The sequence below is a fragment of the Pinus tabuliformis genome, chromosome 6, assembly GCF_031772625.1.
Source record: "Pinus tabuliformis cultivar Carrire ecotype Pingquan chromosome 6, CPIR1, whole genome shotgun sequence".
Taxonomy (NCBI): domain Eukaryota; kingdom Viridiplantae; phylum Streptophyta; class Pinopsida; order Pinales; family Pinaceae; genus Pinus; species Pinus tabuliformis.
Window position 1 is genome coordinate 985920952 of NC_142292.1, and position 17394 is coordinate 985938345.

Sequence of the window (17394 nt, forward strand, 5' to 3'; positions counted from 1 at the left end):
TTATCTAAAGGGAATCACCTGATTCACCTTTGTCCCTATCTGGATGAAGCCAAAAAAGTGTTGGATAATCGTCCTGCTTCACCGCAGTGACTTCCATTTGGTTACAGGAAACTCTCCCTAAATCCTTCACTAGTTGATGACTTGATTGACCAAAATCAACCATTGGTCAAACCCACTCTCTCTAAAAGTGAATCCTATGAGTCTATACCTGACCCAAATCAACAAGTCAAGGTAAAAGTTGGCCCGATTTCACCTTCAACTAATTGTACCTTTCTCGAAGAGAGTGAATATGATACCACTCAAGTTCTTTTTGTTTCTTCAGATTCTAATGAGCTTGGGGGTAGTCCTCTTGTTCCATCAAGACAGGAGGACAATCCTCCCACTCTCGTAACTCAAGGGGTTAATTCTTTTGTTTCTATGGTACCCCCTCCAAGTAGTCTGGTCACTTCCTTTGATTGGAATCGACTGGCAGGATTCCGTCCTCCTTCTTGTGTGCCTTTCTAGATCATAGTACAAGTTTGTAATATGATTGTATCTAGCACTATTATAGATGAAGGTGCATCAGGGAGCATCCTTTCCTCAACTGCTTGGCAAGCGCTTGGTTCACCGCCTCTTGTTCCAATTACCCAGAATCTGTTGGCTTTTAATAGAAGAACCAGTCAGCCATTAGGGATCCTCCCTCAGTTACCTATTACTTTAGGAGGAAAAATCATTTATCTGAATGTGATGGTAGTCCCAGGCCCTTTAGATTATAGCTTAATTCTTGGGTGCGACTATGTTTATGACATGGGAGCTATTGTTTCAACACTCTTTCAAGTTATTTGTTTCCCGCATGAAGGTAGAATTGTCACCATTGACCAGCTTTCATTTCCCGGTCCAAATATGGCTCCTAGTCAACCATCTTACTTAAATGGTCCTTTTGTACCAATGGTATCATCTCCGCCACGGATTAATTATGTGGCAACCTGTTCCATACCTACATCAACTGATGATCAATTTAGTGATGTTTTACAACATGTACTGGGGGCATTGGAACCAAATCTCTCCTTCATGACATCTTATGAGTCATGAAACAAGGGTCTACGAGGATGGTTCTTTTACTGTGTCAACCTCGGTAAAAAATGAAACAGTTCCCATGAGGATAGTTCTTTTACTATGTCAACCTTGTTGAAAAATGTAACAGGCCTACGAGGATAGTTCATGTTCTTGTGTCAACCTCGTTAAAAATTGAAACAAGGAATAAGAGGATAATTCTTTTACTGTGTCAACCTCGTTAAAAAAGGAAACAGGTTCGTGAGTATAGTTCCGTGTCTTGCGTAAACCTCATTAAAAAAGCAAACAAGGAATATGAGCATAGTTCCTTGTCTTGTGTCAAGCTCATTAAAAAATGAAACAAGGAATCTGAGCAGAGTTCCTTGTCTTGTGTCAGTCTCATTAAAAAAAGAAACAAGGTCCCAAGTTCCAAGTCGAGTCTTTGATTAGATCTCGTAAAATCCCAATCGAGTCTTTCACTGGATCTCATAAACGAACCTTCATTCCATCCACCTGATAGCCACGAGTAATCTACTTAGGTGAATGAAATGAAGCTTGGGGGGCATGCACCTAGTGGTAAAGTTAAGTTTCCTTGTAGGTTATGTGAAAGGAATCACCCCATTCACCTTTGTCCCTATCTGGACGAAGCCAAAACGGTGCTAGATAACCGTCCTGCTTCACCGCAGCGAATTCCATCTAGTTACAGGAGACTCTCCCTTTCATCATGTTTGGGGCATGTAAAGCAATCTCAAGCATAGTTTTTCGTTTTAAGCTTGTGTAAAAATGAAACTGAATTCAAGCATAGTTTTTTGTTTCAAGCTTGTGTAAACATGAAACTGAATCCAATCATAGTTACCTAAGGTTCAAGCTTGTGTAAAAATGAACCCATTTCCATTTTAACCTTTTTGATTGCCATTCTATCAACCTTTTCATCAGATGAGCCTTGGTTGTTTTCATCCCATCACCACCATCCCTTTGGCTGACCATATGCTTTCACTCGGTTGTTTTATCCTTTTTTGAGGAACAGTTGCAATGAGTGGTCTTATTAGCCAACCTCTTCACATAAATCAACATGTTTTGAGAAGTTCCCACATCACCGGAACTAGTTTCTACCTTAGACACCACTCATTCCTCAAAATGGAGTCCTCTTTAAGCTCTTTTCAGACTCTCTAAATATGAAACGATGGCCAAGTGCTTGTCCTTTCCAGCTCGTTAACGGATTGGAAAAGATATCTCTCTTGTATTATTTTACACTTTTTCGAACTTGAGAGATTAATTTACGAAAAAAGAAAATATGGAGTTTTCTTTTTGTACCTTTTCAAACTCTCTAAACATGAAAAGGACTGAGTTATCTTTGTCGTTAAACTCGTTAAAAACATCAAATAGCGACAAACTTGTCCATCTAGACAAGATCAAGTTTCACCTTCGCTAGACTCGTTAAAGCATCAAATAGTGATGGATTCACCCGAAGGGTGAAATTATACAACAAGCATATGTTATCCTCCTCAATCTTGATAAAAATAAAGAGGTACTGGTCAGCAATGACTGGGGAAAATGGGAAAAAGGGGAGAACACTTTATGGTAGCAAGTCGCTCTTGAACATGACACTTTCACCTCATCACCGTGACTATGTGGGTTAGGTCATTCAGCTTGATGGTTATCACACCATTGGTCTATCATACCATCCATTTCTTTGTTTTGGGCCAATGCTACCAATTCATCTTAGTGTCACCAACATGTTCAAGACAAGTCATTCAGTTCAAACTTCATCCTTTGCAATACCATAAACCTTCATTTTCATGACCGCCATTCCTGCCTTTTTTCGTCAGTTGATTTTTCATCTCCAAAATAATTTACCTCGTTTCATGTCATTGATGTGGGATACATCAAGGCCCTCCTGCGATGAATCACTTCTTGTCGACATTAGCACATTATCCAAGAAGTTGACTTAGAAACACCCCTTTAGTACCTTGAGGCTTGCATACATCAATGGCAGGTTTCTCACTTCCGGCGATAGGTTGACATCACTGGCCTTCGACTGAAAGACTTTGTATGGTGTTTGACATCAAATCATTTATTCACACCATTCAAAATGTACTGTAGTACCTTGAGGGTCATTATCATTATCGGTGATTCCTCTCGCATCTGCTAACTGCTTACATCATTGGTTGCTAATCAGACGATGTCCTCCCATGTTCAACTTCAGATCATCTATTCACATGCTTAGACTTATACTTGAGTGAAAGATTGAATGAGATTGAAGACCCTGGATCTAGTTTCATCCATCCGGACTGCGATTTCAGGAGAATACTAAATCATCTGTACGATGGCTTTACATAGATGGTCATCCTAATCATGGGTCTATATTTGTAGAAACATGAGTCTATATCTATAGATGACTATCTGATTTATGTACATGTAATGAAAGTTTATATGCTGAGCATGGGTATGCCTTCCCTCAGCAGTTCATGAGAAAAAATCAAATTATCATGATATATGTATTGTAATTGATGCAGGTCACCTTCCACTTCGAAACCTCCTCTCCACATGGTAAAGAATTTCACTCGACATATATATTTTCGACTTCATGCTTTAGGGGGAAACTATTATAGATCCATTTGGGCACATCACTCCCATATTATAGATCGGTGCTTTAGGGCCCATCAAACCCTAATTCAGTTGTTACATGCCCTAAAGAAGTCAACCATCAGAATGCCTAGCTTCCCAAGAAGTTCTATGACTGAAATCATCCAAAAATTGTCTCTAAGATGATCAACACAGGTAGATACACTACTAGGATGCGCTGCAGTGCAGCCCAATACACTACCAGTGTGCACTGCAGTGCAGCCCAGTACACTACCAGAGTGCGCTGGGCAAATTTGAGAGAAATCTGCATTGGGGTTTGGAATATTCTTATCCGTTGGATGCCTCTAGAAGTTTCCTAAGGCTATCCACTCCTTTGGGCTCGAAATTGGATGAGGGGGGGAGTTAAGGAACATCAATCCCTTTATCCCTTCCTCCATGGAACTAAATCCTAATTTTGGGAGGGAATTCATTATCACCATTTATGGCATAACTTCCTTCATTCACCTATAAAAAGACCACTCATCTAAGTGATCAAGGGCTAGAAATCATGAATTATAGGGAGATGTTGTTAGTATGAGACTTGATTTGGTTTCAATTATTGTAATGGTGTCAAAATGCCTTGCTTGTTATGAGGAGAGGATGGGATTGAACTGGAGGAGTGACACTAAATCAAGCAAATTGAGTTGTAACTCTTCCTTTTACTAATAAAGTGTTCAAAGATTTTTCTATAGGTTTGTATTGTTCATTGATGCTTTCATATGTATATTATGAACTTGATTCCATTCTATGTTTAATCAATAGATCATTATCATATGCTTTGATCGGTTTTTGTCTTCTGTCTGTGTGCAGGTACTTTTCAAGCGTATTAAGTACGAAAAGGAGTGACAAAATTGGTCAAGGGAGATAAGGAGTAAGCGAAAGCTACAAATTCTTTACTGTCTTATTTAATCTATTGGTTATAGAAAAGGTAGAGAATGCTTTGTACTATTGTTCTATACTTTGCTACTAGTCTAGTGGTTTAAGAATTTATCCGTAGACACTAAAACTTCCCAAAACACTGAGTTATGGTGACCGATGCTGCATAAGGACTATAAAGCCTATTGTAGGGATGTGATTCTTGTCAGAGAACAGGTAGGCCATCGTAGAGGGATGAGCTACCTTTGAATCCACAGGTTTCATTGCAGCCATTCGAGAAATGGGCAATTGATTTTGTAGGACCGATTCAGTGACCGAATATTTGACCAAATGGGCGGAGGCACAGCCTGTGAAAGACTGTATAGGGGCAACAACAACAAAGTTCTTATTTGAATATGTATTGACTAGGTTTGGTTGTCTGAAGGTTTTGATGAGTGATCATGGTATGCATTTTCTCAATGAAATGATTAGCGCACTGACAGAGGAGTTCTAGGTTTACCATCAGAAGAGTACGCCATATCATCCTTAGGCTAATGGAACGGTTGAGGCTTTTAATAAGATATTGGAGAACGCGCCGTTGAAGGTTTGCAATGCATAGCAGAATCATTGGGACATGCACGTACCAGTAGTGTTATGGGCTTACAAAACTACATGTAAAAAGCTTACTGGTCAGACACCTTTTAGGTTGATCTGTGGCATGGAAGATGTCATGTCTATGGAGTATATCGTGCCTAGTCTATGCATTGTGGCTTTTACGAGAATGGCAGACTACAGAGCCTTAGAAGAAAGGCTCGCGCGGCTAATGGAGCCCGAGAAAGATAGGTTTTTGGCTGGATTCCATCAGTAGGTTCAGAAGGACCGTGAAAAATCTTGGCACGATCGGCACATCAAACTACGCACCTTCAAGGTAAATGATTTTATTTTATTATATGACAGTATGTTTGATAAGTTTCAAGAAAAATTTTAGATGCACTGGCTGGGGCCATATGTTACCAAAGAGAATACAGATGGTGGAGCAGTTTAGCTGGCGAATTTGAATGGAGATCCATTTCCGGGAAGGGTAAATGGAAGCCGATTGAAGCCATACACCGGGGATCTGGCCCAATGACTACATGATGGTAGCACATTCTTAGCACTCTAGGAAGTTGGAAGGAGGCGCGGGACTAGAAACTCCATTGCCTGATATGTAGAGCTACACGAAAGAGGGGCTATATGAAATAGGATGATGTCACAGTACCAGAAGAAGCACGAAGGGAGATGTGCTATAGGGGGAGATATTGTGCAGCATAGCCATAAAGTAATCGTTGCAATCACTGTTCATGATTTGACTGCCAAGAGGCGGTTAAGAGGAGCAGGGGGGCAACATTTAAGGAATTTAAGGCTGAATTTAAGAGTGAAATCTTTGGAAATCTGCCGCAAATTCAGCATTTATGGACGGATTCTGAGGGGAATGGTTCAATTTGAATTTGAATTCGCCTATAAATTATGCATGTCCATCCAGCGAAAAACACTTTGCATCCTTAGATTTTTTGTGTTGAGTTGTCAACTGTTTATGAATCCTCATTTTTTCACTGATTTAGTTGCTACTTCTGTATTTGTTAAGTTACCCGAGGATACCCAGCACTTTATTATCAGCATAATGTTTGGACCAGGAAAAATTGTTAGTACTAGAGGGGTTGTCACCTTTGAGGGAGCTGCTCCAGAGGTAATGAGCAGGGAGGCTCCAGTTGTTGTGCCTGCGGCACCGAGGTCGCCTAGGCCAAAGCCTACACTAGCGAGAGAAGTGCCCAAACATAAGAAGGATAAGCAGAAGAATCCCATGCCAGTGCGTGAGTCACTGAGACAGCATTCTACTACACAGGCCCAGAATAAAGACAAACCAAGCGCTACGGATAAGGGTAAAGTGGTGGATCTAGATGCCAAAGAGGGCGCAAAGGACATAGACACCGAGGGGGTGGATCCTATATCCAAGTTGCCGGATTAGATCCCATCGTGCAAGGGAAAAGTGAAGGTCTCTAAGGACCCATATGTAGGAAAATTCCTCCTCAATACACCCCTATTACTGGAGAACCTCACTTTTGAAGGTGCATGCTTGGCGCGAATTCCCCATCTCAAGCTGGAAGACTCACACCTGGTAGACCACGAGAGGTTTCCCCACTTGGCAATAGAGAACTATATGAAGAGTGTATTTTAAAAAGAATCAGGTGTCACCACGTTGGAGCCTATGGAGTGGATTCGCAGAGTGAATCAGTTAGGGTTGCTAAACCTGTGATAGGTGCCCCACTACCACCACTCCAACATAAACCTGATAGTTATCAAACAGCTATTGACCCTATTGCATGATGAATTCTTATGGTTGAGCACGTTGATCCCTATCACTGATATGATGATCCATCGGATCACGCTGTTGCCGCACTCAGGGTTGAATCTGGCCAAGGAGTTTGGTGTAAAGACGAGTTAGCATGACCTCCCATAGAAAATGAAGGACAAATTCAAGCTCATGAAGAAGCTGCGTGGGTAATATATTACCTCTATCAGTGACCCTACAGTGAATATTTGCAGGCAGATCCTTGCAGGCAAAGTCATGAGGAAATGTCGCGTGGATGAGGTTCTAGCGCCAGTGATTTATTTGGTTGCACAGTGCGTGGAGGGTGTGTAGTTCAACTAGGTGCACTACCTTTGTAGCGAGTTCCTTGTGAACTGTTAAGAGGTGCAGGACAAGAGTAAATCCACTAGTCATGTTTGTTTCTCTCCATTGTGCTCGTCGCTTGGGATCTGCTGGAGGATAGTTAGTTTCCTCTCGTGGAGAAAGATTTGCCGGAGGCTGCACTGTTTGCACCCCTCTGGGAAACAAAGGACGTCGTGCGCGTTACAGAGACCAAATTCTTTTGGGTGCTAATGGAGGCAAGCATTTGCATGGCCATCAACCAAAAGCTACAGTTGTCACCAACTGTGTTTGAGAAACTTTCAGAGTACGAGGAATTTAAAGTTGACTTCCACCACGTCTACATCTAGGCGCAGAAGGATCTGCAGCAAAAATGGTTTGACCTACCTTACCTCGCTATAGAATACGCTATTCAGGAGGTCATCAAGCATTGGCCGATAGATTGGCATACTCCATCTGATCTGGATGTGGACACCAGAAAATCCAGGGAAAAGAAGAAGAAGGAAGCAACAAAGAAAAAGGTCCAATAGCTGGCTGAGAAGCAAAGAAAAGAGGTCGAGGAGAAGGGCTGGCTGGAAGTGGAGTGTGCGGTGAAGCAACATGACAAATAAGAAGAGCACGTCTTTGAGTGCAGTGGTAAGTCTGCTTCACCCCAAACAGAGGCGGAGGAGTATTCAGAGCAGGGCGTCAGTGATCAGGAGCATAGCACACCCATGCAGATCAAAAGGTATAGGGAACAAAGAAAGGAAGGGTCACAAAAGAAATCAAAAGCGACAAAGCCATCATTGGATCTGATTACTCTAACAGATGATGACCTAGAGGAAATAGGTGACAAGGTGCATGATACCATGGCAGAACTGTTCCAGAATTTTGAATAGTAACACCAGAAGGTGCTAAGTACCATCTAGAAGGATCTGCGCAAGTTGCAAATTCAAAGAAGTAGAATCCAGGTAGGCACAGGGCAGATCAACGATTCATCAACAAGTTTGGCATCAGGGACCACTCAAGAAGCAGAGATGGTTCAATCACTAGATCTCTGGGAAGTCATGCTACCAGATGGAGCCTTGAGTGTGGAGGCAACTGATGACAAGGTCATCGTAAGTTCTTTAAAGAATATCAGACTCAACTTGGATGCACTCCCTAATGAATACCTTCACACGCTGCAGGTAGGTGTGACAGCAGAGTTCAAAACTCGGGAGCAGCACGCACTCAACCTCACCAGTGAGTATCGGGTGAAAAACCAACATATTTTCGTTGAGAAGATAGATTTTCTAAAGGCCAATGACACAATCCAGGCGCAGAGTGCTTAGCTAGCAGTCGCAGTGGTAGAAGCATGCAGAACAGTGCGAGAACTGCACATCCCGGAGGACACACTCTTGGAGGAAAAGATCAAAAAACTTGCTACAGGTGTGTGTGACACCAAGGCAGAGGTGGCTAGAGTCCAGTTTGAGTTGAAAATAAAGATAACAGAACTGGAGCTCAATTCACAGCCTTCAACCCCGCCAGAGGTAAGGTAATAGTGTGAAGCCATTATTAAAGATGGAGTTGCAACAATGGATGTCATGGTGGTGGACTCCACCATGCTATTTGAGAAGGCTATGGAGGTAGTCATGACATTGCAGGAAGATCCCACCCTACAAGTCTTGAATACTGAAGTCCGTGAGCTCCAGCGGTAGTATGATGAAGTGAGGGCAACGACGCACACCATTGCTACAACACAACGCCTTGCCAAGCTGCAGGAGGTAACACAGAAGAAAGGGGTCATTATTAAGGCCATATTGGGACCTTGGTTGGATGAGGCCTACATCATCTCTACCAATATTAAGGAGAAATTGGCGAAAATAAAGAGTACGTAGTAGAAAATCAAGCAAGACTATGCAGGACCAGCCACATGGCAGTTGGTGGAATAGATCAAGCTGGCAGCCACGTAGAGCGCGGCTGAAGTAGCGGTTGCACAAGTGGAACTGGGGGATCTTCACAATAAGATATCTGCACCAATCAACTTACTCAAGGGAAAGTCACGATCTTTGTGTTGGGGGCTTGTTGGGATGTGGTCCCTAGGGTCAATTTTGGGGAAAAACCCAAGTTTTGGGGCAAAAGCCTAAGTTTTCCTGTATAAAGATGTAACGTCTCTGCAAGTTGGGTTCGTGGAGTACGTAGATAGTTAAAGAGTCATAAAGGGTTTTACCCTTCTTTATGTAAGTCAAGTTGGATTTTTGAGTATCTACCCATGGTTCGCGAACCATGGGATTGTATAAATAGGTGTGTCCTAGGATGTCTAAGGGAAGTAATAAAGTTCATCTATGGGAGAAGTCTAGAGAGTTAGCACAGAAGAGTAGGAAGAAAGGCTTTGCAGCTGTGTGTGTAGAGGCCTAGGGTAGAGTTTGCAGCTAAGTGTGTGGACCCCTACAGCTGAGTGCACAAAGAGGTCTTGAGTGTGTAAGCTTGAACTGATGATCAATAAAGAAGATTATTGAAAAAATTCTTATGTTTTGTCTATTTACTTCTGCTATGAATGAATGCGCTTATGTTGTGACGAATCATGGGTTTATGAAATAATATTGTATTGATGCGTGTATTTTCTTGATTTATATTGTTATATGAACGCAAGTAATGTTAACTGTTACGTGAATATTATCTTGTTGTATGTTAAAGTTATCGAACACTTAGGCCGAACTGAGTAATTACTGGATTAAGATTAATCTTTGATGCATGTAAGTAGTTGATTAGTCTATTCAAGGTCCACAAAAGATAGTTATAGACCTTCGCAAAGGTCTAGAGGCTAATTAAAGGGAGTTATATCGATAAGCCATAAAGGCTTATCAATCTATGCAAATGTGGATTTAGGGCATAAAACAACATCACGTTGATCTATGTGTGCAAAAACTTGGTTCTAGCATCCCCCCATACTACTTCAAGTGAGACTTCAGTTTGTGCTCCACGGGTTGATGTCGAAAGGGCCAGTAGTTTAGGGATTTGTTTGGCCCAACTAACTCTGAACCTGGGTCAGGACCCACTAAGCCAACACTTAACTGAGATCTTCACCTTGTATTTTTGTCTCCATCAATATCATTAATATACTAAGATCATAATTATGTCTAGGATGAATGCCAAGATAGAGTGTGATACTATGGGATCCCCTAGATCCATGTCATCACTAATACCAATCCAAAATTACAGTGATGTAACCATCTGAAATTCAGTCCTACACCCATCCAGAATTACATTCCTGCACCTATAAGAAATTACAATCATGCACCCATCCGAAATTACAGTCTTGCACCCATACAAAATTACAGTCCTACACCCATCTGAAATTATATTCTTGTAACCATTCGAAATTTAGAGGAATCCAAGTTCCTGTACCTCATACGAAATTTCAGAGATGTCTGAAATTCTGTCTTTCTGTGGCGACCCTACCTGGGTATATGTTATGCAACCAGTTGTTATACCACCATTTACCACCCTTGGTAGATTTTATGCTCTATTATATGGCCTTGGGCAACCCTTCACTACTAGACTTGGTCCATTTTCTAAAAACCAATGTTTTAAATCCCATACGTGATTTTCCCTTGTATAAAGCACGTGTACACACAGGTCAGTCTATACCCAACCTGCATATATGTTTTAAAACATTAAAAATATATATAATCTCCCTTAATTCAAGCAAATTTTAAAGGTTTGACCTAATACTCACCTAATATAGCCCGTGGCCCAATTGTTTCCCAACTAAAAAAACTAATTTGGAGAAGTATAAATAAACCTCCATGGGACGTACTAAGGGAGGAGAAGAGATTATATATTGATATTAGAGTTGATTACATCCTTGATCAAGTCATAAGATATCCCTGTGCCATTTGCACTCCCAAGTCATAGGAAACCCCTATTTCCTTCTTGAGATGTTCATCATCCCTTCATGACATCCTTGTGTATACTTATGGAGGAGAATTGCTGAGGCCTGGGGCAGGACAGATCCAGAGGACATTTTTTCTTGGATTCGTCGGACAACTCAGGTTGTAGTTCTTCTGTATTTTATTTAGTTTACATTCATAAAGAGGCGATGCCTTGTTCCTGATGATTATTGTATTTATGTATTAATTTATGTCATGATTTTCTTATAAAATTTTATGTTAATGCTTATTTTCTTACATGCTTATATGACCTAACACTTATATCATGAACATGATTTCTATTACTATTGTTGTATATTCTTTTCTTGAATGAGTTGCAGGTTTTAAGGCATTGGAAGAAGCATAGGGTTTGGACCCTACAGGAACGACCTCAAATGTAGGACCTTCGGGTAATACCTCTTCTTCCTACTTCAGTAGTTTAAGTATTAGGACTACTTGTTTGTATGTCTCTTTATGTTGTATGCCCTCTGCTTTGTTGGGGTTCTCAACCCAAGACCCTAGGGTGATTCTACCCATAAAATAATTGGCGACTCCACTGGGGAAAGCGTTCTTGTTTTTCCTAGATTGGGTTGTTTCTTCTTGACTAGGGCTTTCTTGATTGATTTCCTGATTTTACAATGTCTGTGACCTATTTGCTTCCTGGGCATCTAGTCTGATCTTTTCAATCAGGCCTGGATTTTTTGTTTTTCTTTATTGAGCTTTATATACACGTTTCTCAGAGAATATAGCAGTGTATATACACTAGTTTCTTGAAAGAAACTCGTGTATATGCGAGTTTCCTTTGTTTCAATCATGTATACATGCCTCTGAATCTTTACACAGTCAGATATTCCTTATTTTGAATAATTTTTTCAAAATCTTGGACTCAGTTAAGATTGTTACCTAGTGGCTTTTGCTATTTTTTGGTCGTTCACTATCAGTAAAGCTTTGATTTCTTGCAAGTTTTCAGTTTCTAGTCTTATTCTTGTTGAAAAACCTAGTCAACCTAGGGTTTGCTTTTTGAGTAAAGTTTGACTTTGGGCTTTGGGTTTAAGGCTTCTTGCAGAAGTTCTTGGTTGTTTTGACTTTGCGGAACAAAAAACTGGTTGCAGTTTTGTTTATAACCCAAATTTCATATTTTGTTGCTTTGCTTTCCTTTTTTGGTTGACCTTTTCATGGTTTTTGACTGCCCCTTTGGTGATCTTGAAAGTATTTCATGATTCTCTTTTGGTTTTCTAAATTCCTTTATATTGTTGTTTACATCAATCTATGCAAATCTGTAGTCCTTTTGTCATTTCAAGTTTGATTATAATTAATGATGTGCATAACTTGTAAATTTTTGGACTCTTTATGCTTGTTTTTGATCTTGGAATTTTAGTAGTCTTTGTGTCCTCAAAAAATTCTTTGGGTTCTTTAAAAAAGAAAAAGACAAAAACATTGTTCTTGCCATTCTTTTTCTTTTCAGTTTTTTATTTTGACTTATTCTTTATTTTTGAGCATCTGTGAACTTTTTTCGATTGGTTTTGCTTGGTTTCGAGGGAAGTTTGTCATTAAATTTGAGCCCTCCTTGTATTCAAGTTGCACTACAACAAAACCAGCGATTAGCGTCCCTTTTTACTTCTTTTTTTGCATCTAGAGCCCATTTTTGGTGCTATTTGCATCCATTTATCAAATATGGTGCAAAACTTGACACAAAATTTGCATCAAGTTTTGCACCAAATCTTACACCAAGTTTAGCACCAGGTATTGCAATAGGTTTTGCACCACGTTTTGCACCAAATTTTATGCCAAGTTTTGTGTCATCCTTTACACCAGGTTTTGTTCCAGGTTTTGCATCAAGTTTGGCACCTAATTTTGTTTGACATACTTTTGCATCCTCATTTGCATCCACTTTTTTCACCTACACTTGCATCAACTTTTGCATCGACTTTTGCATTCTTTTTTGCATCCTTTTTTAAATCATTTTTTGCATCCATTTTTTCATCCATTTGTGCATCCCTTTTGTGCCAAGTTTTACATCGTGTTTTGTGTCTAGTTTTGCATAAAATTTTGCATCTACTTTTGTTGCATCCACTTTTCCCTCTTGTTTGGCATCCATATTTACATCCTATTTTGCATCTATTATTGTACCCACCATTGCATCTAATATTTTTGTGCCACAATTAGCGCCTAGTTTGGCACCTCCTTTTGCACCCACTTTTGATTATAATTTTGCATCCACGTTTGCATCCTCATTTGCATCTAGGTTTTCATCAACTACTACATCTATTTTTTCATCCCTTTTTGTATCCAATTTTGGACCGGGATTTGCATCGGGTTTTGTGTCTCGTTTTGCATCTACTTTTGCATCGACTTCTATTGCATCCACTTTTGCACACAATTTTGCATCCACTGTTGCACCCATTTTAAATTTCACTTTTTGCATCCCTTTTTACATCTTCATTTGCATCATACTTTGATTCTTTTTTTGCATCTATCATTACATCCACTTTTGTTATGCCACAATTTGCACCATGTTTTGCACTCACTGTTGTATCCACGTTTGCTTCCAATTTTGCATCCATGTTCACATCCTCTTTTGCATCAAATATTGCATCTATTTTTGCATCCACTTTTATGTCAGGTTTATGCATTGGGTTTTGCATCTCGTTTTGTATCTACTTTTGCATCTACTTACATTATATCCATTTTTTGCATCCAATTTTGTTTTGCCTGTTGCATCAATGTTTGCTTCCACTTTTACATCCATTTTTTCATCTTATTTTGCATATTTTTTGTCTATTGTTACATCCACTTTTGTTGCACCATATCTTGCGCCTACCATTGCAACCACATTTGCTTCCACGTTTGCATCCCCTATTGCATCCACTTTTGTTTCATCCATTTTTGCATATACTTTTGTTTCCGTTGTTGCATCCACATTTGTTTCACCACAATTTGTGCCAAGTTTTACACCTACCATTGGACCCATGTTTGCTTCCACTTTTGCCTTCATGTTTGCATCCAAGTTTGCATTGACAACTGCATCTACTTTTGCATCCACTTTTGTGTCAGGTTTTTCAGGTTGTTGTGCATCTACTTATGTTGTATCCACTTTTCATCCAATTTTACTTCTATTGTTGCCCCCATTTCTATGTTCGCTTTTGCATCCCTTTTCCAACACTCATCATATTTTCTGCATTGATGATATTCCTTATGGCATTGACAATTATGAACAATTGATGACAATGTCAATAATATTGACAATGATGAAAATGAAGATGATGGCGATGACATGAATTGTGATTATGATGATAAAGACGATAGTGGTTACAATGACAATGATGATGATGGCAATGATTATGATGATGACGATGCTAATGACTTTGGCGAATCTTCCCAATTTTAGATGTTGTCATTGTCATAATCATAAGCATTATCTTTGGTGTCATGATCATCATTTTCATCTAGGTCATCATCAAAAACAATAATGGCATGAATGATGATGATGCATGATTACAACAATGTCGATAGAAATTACATTAATGATGATGATGGGGATGATAAAAATGACAATGACGATGATAATGGTGGTGATGATGATGATCATCGATCATCTGTCAAGAATAGAGTTTTTATTTCTCTTACGTATATCAATGTGTCCTAAACAACCCTTTTCTAGCACTGATCACATTTTTTGGGTTGATGATATTTCTTACAACATCTACAATTATGAACAATTGCAAACAATGTCCATAATGATGATGATGATGGCATGAATGGTGATTATGATGATAATTTAATGATGGCAATAACAATGACAAGGATGATGGTGATGATGATGACAATGATTATGATAATGAGAATGACCTTACAATCTTATGGATTCGTGAACAATTACTAGTTTCAATACCATCTTCTGGATAAGTATTACTATCATACTTTTTAAATTTTCTGTCTCTCTTGAGGTATCTTACTATAATGGTGTTGTCAACACTAGAAAGATATCTTGTTGTAATGGTGGTTCTAATGTTAGCACTAACAAAGTTTAGTAGGGAGGATGCTACTACAAGAGGAATTCCTTCTAAGTGACTATGGCATTCAAAATGAGGCTTTATGGGCTGCTTGTTAACACATGTTCTCATGCTCATATAAAATTAATGTGAAAAGTTCCTTTAATTGGTTCCCATGCATAATTGATATTGATAATGGGGTGGTATAAAATTGTAATGGGAATATCCGTTAGTTAGTTATGATGGGTCAACAACATTGAAACCATCCAAGTGACATTTCACCTTGGAACAATCGTCGCTCGTGCGAAAACACGAAGTTTATGTAAATGAAAGTTGTGATTGTAGTGGAATTAAAACCATTGAGAAATATCAAAGAAGACGCTGCCTACCAGTTTTGAAAGACACCCAAGGCATTGAACAACTATTTGTGTTAGGATTTAGTGAGGGAATCGAAGGAAATTTGCATCCCTAAGTTTCCATTACTATTGCCAATCACACATTCAATAGTAACCATAAAAGGTAGCCACATATAAACAGAACCTCGAGGTGTTGACAGTCAGAATCTATTGTAATAGCTTTGACGTATATATAGTTTTGTGTTTAGATGAGAATGAAGTGGGCTTCATCCAGGGTTCGGCTCAATCCTCGTCCATTCCATGCAGTGGTGTTTAATTCGCCAAGCAAGAGAATATTACGTGAGTGTTCAGAGTTAAATCAACAGAAATCAAGGACGTGTGATTGTCAAATTATTGCTCCTCCCTTATGATTGAGCGCTTGATGTGATGGTCATTATCCTTGGGTGATACTTTTATTCCCCATTTTCTATTGAAAAAGTAGCGTTTTTCTGTTCGATTATGATAGGATTGGATGAACGCCGTTTTGGGTGGATGTAGACCCATGTTTTTTTGTGGTGATCTTCAAATGTCTTGAGGATAAGAAAAAAATCCTTGACCAAGGTCCATGGTTTTGGGGATGAGTTGGTCTTCTAGTGAAGCCATGGTTTCCCAACTTCAATCCTCTCACTATGTTGCCGATGACTACTCTAGTATGGGTAAGATTCCCAGTTTTCCCATTCACTTTACCCATCTAGATCTCTTAGAAAAAGTGGGAAATTTCTTAACACAGGGTTCAAAATTATTACAACAATATACTCATTAATCACTAAATATGTCATTTGTAGGAATTGCAGTTAGGTGGGGAGGATAACACTCCTATCCATTTTTAAAGCTACACCCAATTAATAAGTTCTCCATGTGCCACAATAAATGCAATTTTTATGACTATAGTGACACATCCCTCGAGATTTCCTTCCACACCAACACTTTTATCCATGAACTAAAGAGTGACTATTTCATTATTATATTATACATACATGTTAATATAAGCATTAAAATTTGTATTCCTTTGTAAAAAATGCTAGTCCAAGAGATACATTTGATCACCTTGTCTTGTATCCAATATCCAATGTTGACCCCTATATCCTTAGATCTAGAGTGAAGGTTTCATTTCTAATGTTGTGTTTGAGCTTAAATTCTAATTAAATATTTGGGTTAGCCAAGGTCATTACTTAACTTAATGGCTTTGCAATATACAATGTATCATATTTTTTTTAAGTTCAATTGGTGAGATATGTCTGGGGGATTGAACTTTCGATCACTTGGATACACAAGGGCTTGCCAACATGCTTTTTTCCAATTGTGCTACTACCCTAAGAAAATATACAATGTATCATATTAACATCCACTTAAACCAAATTGACTTTTGGGACACATGTCTCTTTGATGATGAAGGGAATCCAATTATGTGATGTCAAACACATTCCCTCACAAACACTCACAAAGACCCTACACTTTTTAGGGTTCGAACCTAGGTTGTCTGTTATGAAACCAACTCACAAAAAGATAGAAAAGATAGATCAACAACTTAGAAATCAGCCTCTTCGAGGGGGCAACCTCCTTTACATTACACAAAAGAACAATTATTGGATGATACAAATGACAAAGCCTCATTTCTATATATAGGAGTCTAAGGGGTCACAATATAATCAAAGTCAACATAACAATAATAATATAAGGGCACAAAAATAACAATAGTGGGCTTCTATGGGGCACAATAATAACAATATGGGGACAATAAGGGCACAACAATAACAGTAAGGGCCACAATGACACTAGTAATGGGGGAATCACTAGTGTTATAGGGACCTAACATTGTCTATATGGAAACACTGTATAGTTTTGAATTTATTTATTGTAGATTTGTACATAGATGGATATTCCTTTCTTTGCATTTATCTTTTAGACTTCTTGCTTTC